Raw genomic sequence first — 6059 nt, 5'->3', positions numbered from 1 at the left:
TTCAGGGATTGCTCTGCTTTTTCCCCTCTGACTGGATGAGGTGGAGAGCCAGTGTGATGATATCGCGATTTCCACCTCATCCAACTGAGAATATCAAGTGTTTTGAATGTTGCCTGAGAAGGTGATCACCTGTGTTCATTAAGTAGCAGTGAATCTGCTCGGCATGGGGCCTAGAAGCTAGGGGTAAACACTGTGATCGCGGTGCCTACTAGTGATTTTTAGCTTCCAGGACTATCCCATTTGCTTGGCATATAGATACTTACATTGATCCAGTTTGGACAGGCATATCTATGTAAAAATTGCCATACCTGGAACTTGGCTTTAGGCCTCTTTTTTTTTTTTTTTTTCCTCATGAATCGGCAGCCCCTGTTTATTATGCGCCTGTGTGTACAGCCATATTGTAAATTGCATTTTAGATCCATAAGCAAAAACACTGTACTGAGCATTTTCAAGCTGCAGTGTGCAAGTGGCCTTAGAGACCCAGTCGCTAGAACATTTTAACAGCAATCTTCCCATAAGGTTATCTGTGCTGTTTATGTATATTATGCATGTTCTTTACATGTTAAAACCTGCCTTGTGAAGACATCCAAAAGACATGCATAGGGTCTTTTAAAAAGGGCTGCTAGGTTTGGGGGTAGTTTTTTCAGACTGCTTATGCAAAATATTACTTACATTAACACTGTTTACAATTAATGAATGCACTTCTAGTTAATGAAAGCTTTCTTTTACGATCTACAGCACCACGTTCATATTTCCGTTCTACAGTTTTCACCAATCTGTCCCACAATGCTGCACATTTTGACACTTGCCATTTAGAGCTCCTTGTATTTAGAGGAGACTTAACCCTGGCTCACGCTGCACACCACATGTGATTTTCAGGCAAAATCGTGCTGCATTTCTGTGCTAATCACTTGCGATTCTGTGTAGTGCAATTTGAGTCCTTTCATTTTTAATTACACAAATCACACCACATGTGCACCACGTGTGAAAAAAGGTTCAGGCAGCTTTTTTTGTTTGCACTGGAACAAGATCACATGGGTGTTTCCACCCAATGCGATCTGGTTCAGGCATCTGCGCTGTGTTTTGCGACCTGCTTTTTTGGGTGGTGACTTTTAATTGACACCCACAGCAGATCACATGAACACAGTGCAGTTGCTATACAGTGCCTAAAATACACTGGAATTAATGCGTTTCTTGCAGTGCATCAGTGTGAACCAGGGCTGAATGACCGCAGGCAGCAATGTGCAGTGCCACTGCAGATCCAAAGTGAAATTTGCCTACTGAATTTTTCAAATACAGTAATTGCTGGGTATTTTTTATTTTATCACTCATTAAATCAGATCTTGCACTAAAATGCAATGTCCTCATATTTGTCTGCCCCCACCCCCTGTTCACAAAACACTGCGTTACTCAATTTTTTTCTGTAATGCTGCATTTGGAAACAAGCAAGTTTGGGGTATAGCCACATGGGTGGACTCTGCCTTCCAGTGCAGGGTGTGCTTTAAAAAAGTCCTGTGTGCATAAGTAGAGTAAACATTTTCCAGCACACCACAGATCTTCCAGTTAAGTCCAACAATGTTTTATTGAAGCATGATCACATCACAAGCAAAAGAATGCAATATTTTGGAGCCGCAAAAGACCCCTTCATCAGTCATGTGATATGCCCGACGAAGGGATCCTGTCTGGCTCCAAAACATTGCATTCTTTTGCTTGTGATCTGACCACGCTTCAATAAAACATTGTTTGGACTTAACTCTAAAATCTGTGGTGTGCTGGAAAATATTTACACTGCATCATGTATGTTCCATTTTCCAGCGGTTGCTGTAGCACCCATTGTGCCTATTCCAGGATTGTGTGCGATGGGAGTATGGATGGTTACCAGTGGGCGATCATATTTTGGGCAGAAGTGAATAGTTTAATTTGTTCAAGCCACCTTCTGGTTCTGACTGGTCCTCCAAAAATCCTTTGTATAGATATATTTTTTTTCTATAATCTTTTTCAGAAATAATATAACCAATAAATTCTGCTATGTATATACTGAACTGTAATTCTAATAATAGTGGTAATTTCTTCTGTTGCCCAGTTCTGTTTTATGGTTATGTTAAGGCCTAGTGCAAATTCGTTTTAGGAGTCAATTGTAATCTTTCATGATGAGTTGGATTGTACAGTTAGGCAATTAAATGTTACTTTTTCCGTTTTTTGGTTTCAGTGCTCTGTAGCCATTTTTTCCCAGATTGCCTAGTTGTAGTTTTGGCTACTGTAATGTCAGCTTGGAAGTCACATAAAACATGCACAGTTACAGCCGTGCGATATTAGGAAAACCACGTAAACTTTTAATTTCCCTAATGCTACCACTTTTGAATCAAAATACAAATGTTTTCAGCTTGATTAATGTAAAATTCCCATAAAAAAAACATGAATAGTGTAGGCTTACATTCATTAAAAGCTGCCCATATTTGTAGATTTCTGATAGGTCTTCCAGCTTTAAATACTTAAAAGTAACTTTGTTCAAGACAAAAACATCAGAGTTTACATAATTTTATAATTGACGTGATTCTTATGTTTACTGTTCAATTCAGCATTGTTTACACAGACACAAGCCTTACCATGAACAATTAAATAAATTTTAGTGTTTCAATTAAGTTTCTGAGACTGTAGTGGCTTAAATCAATGTGAATTGTTACTTACACTGCATCCAAAAACAAAATGTAGATATTGTTTCTCTTTTTTATGACTTACTCAGCCCTAAATTGATGTAATGAGAAAAAAAGTGCAACGCCCAGATGGATTCCCCATTTCTTATTTACTTTTTTATTTTTACACTGTCCCTTTTTAAAATAATTTTATTTTTTTTTTCACTTTTATTCCTTTTACAAGGAATGTAAACATCCCTTGTAATAGAAATAAGCAGGACAGGTCCTCTTTAATGTGAGATCAAAAAGACCTCAGATTTCACATTAACATTTAAAAGCAATAAAAAATAAAGTCATTTACAGTGGGTACGGAAAGTATTCAGACCCCCTTAAATTTTTTACTTTGTTATATTGCAGCCATTTGCTAAAATCATTTAGGTTCATTGAATGTACACACAGCACCCCATACTGACAGAAAAACACAGAATTGTTGACATTGTTGCAGATTTATTAAAAAAGAAAAACTGAAATATCACATGGTCCTAAGTATTCAGACCCTTTGCTGTGACACTCATATATTTAACTCAGGTGCTTTCCATTTCTTCTGATCATCCTTGAGATGGTTCTACACCTTCATTTGAGTCCAGCTGTGTTTGATTATACTGATTGGAGTTGATTAGGAAAGCCACACACCTGTCTATATAAGACCTTCCAGATCACAATGCATGTCAGAGCAAATGAGAATCATGAGGTCAAAGGAACTGCCTGAAGAGCTCAGAGACAGAATTGTGGCAAGGCACAGATCTGGCCAAGGTTACAAAAAGATTTCTGCTGCACTTAAGGTTCCTAAGAGCACAGTGGCCTCCATAATCCTCAAATGGAAGATGTTTGGGACGACCAGAACCCTTCCTAGAGCTGGCCGTCCGGCCAAACTGAGCTATCGGGGGAGAAGAGCCTTGGTGAGAGAGGTAAAGAAGAACCCAAAGATCACTGTGGCTGAGCTCCAGAGATGCAGTCAGGAGATGGGAGAAAGTTGTAGAAAGTCAACCATCACTGCAGCCCTCCACCAGTCGGGGCTTTATGGCAGAGTGGCCCGACGGAAGCCTCTCCTCAGTGTAAGACACATGAAAGCCCACATGGAGTTTGCTAAAAAACACCTGAAGGACTCCAAGATGGTGAGAAATAAGATTCTCTGGTCTGATGAGACCAAAATAGAACTTTTGGCCTTAATTCTAAGCGGTATGTGTGGAGAAAACCAGGCACTGCTCATCACCTGTCCAATACAGTCTCAACAGTGAAGCATGGTGGTGGCAGCATCATGCTGTGGGGGTGTTTTTCGGCTGCAGGGACAGGACGTTGCAATCGAGGGAAAGATGAATGCGGCCAAGTACAGGGATATCCTGGACAAAAACCTTCTCCAGAGTGCTCTGGACCTCAGACTGGGCCGAAGGTTTACCTTCCAACAAGACAATGACCCTAAGCACACAGCTAAAATAACGAAGGAGTGGCTTCACAACAACTCCGTGACTGTTCTTGAATGGCCCAGCCAGAGCCCTGACTTAAACCCAATTGAGCATCTCTGGAGAGACCTAAAAATGGCTGTCCACCAACGTTTACCATCCAACCTGACAGAACTGGAGAGGATCTGCAAGGAGGAATGGCAGAGGATCCCCAAATCCAGGTGTGAAAGACTTGTTGCATCTTTCCCAAAAGACTCCTGGCTGTATTAGATCAAAAGGGGGCTTCTACTAAATACTGAGCAAAGGGTCTGAATACTTAGGACCATATGATATTTCAGTTTTTCTTTTTTAATAAATCTGCAACAATGTCAACAATTCTGTGTTTTTCTGTCAGTATGGGGTGCTATGTGTACATTCATGAGGAAGAAGAATGAACTTAAAGCGGAGTTCCAGCCATTTACTCACCTGTCCAACGGTCCAGCGATGCGGCCGCCCGAAGCCTCGATCCTCTCCCTCGGCGCCGGCATCACTGCTGTGGGCACCCGGCTGTCACAGTTTGTGGCTTCACAGCCGGGTACCCACTGCGCATGCGCGAGTCACGCTGCGCGCCGTGATTGGCCGGCAATCTTCTGGGACCTCTGACGTGTCCCAGAAGATTGCAGGGAGGGAGGGGGAGAGGAGAACTTCCGTTCAGGGCGCCGCGGCGCTCCGAGCGGAAGTGGGAGCGGGTACCTCTCAAAACTCGGTACCCGCTCCCCCCCCCAAAAAAAATGACATGCCAAATGTGGCATGTCAGGGGGTCAGGACTCCCTAAAGCGGAAGTTCCACTTTTGGGTGGAACTCCGCTTTAAATGATTTTAGCAAATGGCTGAAATATAACAGAGTGAAAAATTTAAGGGGGTCTGAATACTTTCCGTACCCACTGTAATTAAATAAAAAATAGGCCTTTTATGGCTGTTGGCCAGAAGCAATGTCTGACGTCGCTCCACTCCTCCAAGGCCATAGAGTCGAGTTGGGGGGCCATCTTGCCCTCACTCAACTTCCAGCTCAGCACCTTTATGGGAACAATAAAGAGATAAATTATATATAAATACATAAAATCTGCGCTCTCCAGTGAGAAGTTAATTTACATAAATCATAAAATGCAGCCCTAAAAGTTTAAATATAATAGCAATCAAGTGAGATCGGTGGACAATTGATTTCCTAGCGTGCAATTGTGCCACCTTAAATTGAATCCAAATACAAGAAATAAAAGAATAAGCCCCATAAAAGTGGCTTATAAAATTAATGGATGTAAATTAAATCAGTGATATACCAATATCCTATAAATAGTGCAAAATAGTAATATAGTGCAAATAAACTGCATGTGAGTTCCAACAATGATGTTGTTGAACAATAAGCAATCCAAAACCACTATCCAATGGATTAAAAAAAACTATAAACTGTGCAAAATAGCAATTGGTGCAAATAAATTGTGCATATAAGAGTCCCAGCAACAATGTTGATGAGCAACAAACAGTCCACAATCACTATCCAATGGATTGGAAAACCAGAAGGGTCTTGCTATAAACTTGTGAATGCCTTCACCAAACACACAGATCACCTAATGAGTCAAGCCTCTTACCAGAGATGGTAGACCCTCAAATTATAAAGGGTCAGAAAGAGCCTTAATGGGACAGGATAAGAATGGATGCTCTCTGTATGCCTTCAACCAGGGATGAACCGTCCTCCTCTGCTACAAGATGCTGGGCTCGAGTATGTCATGCAAACAAAAGGGACACCATGGTGAAGTACATCATGTAAAAGTAATTTAATGAAAGAGTAACACTTACAATATAGACGATAAAAGTGAGCATTCAGAGACAGCCGTGGGCCTCGGGGAACGGCGCTTCTGCGTTCCGGCACCTACATTCCACCCGGAACCCGGAAAAGACGTAATCCGTAGTACAGTGTAATCAGACGTCTC

Source organism: Pelophylax lessonae (assembly GCF_965119305.1).
Source record: "Pelophylax lessonae genome assembly, chromosome: 3".
Taxonomy (NCBI): Eukaryota; Metazoa; Chordata; class Amphibia; order Anura; family Ranidae; genus Pelophylax; species Pelophylax lessonae.
Note: the sequence above shows the minus strand (reverse complement) of the source record.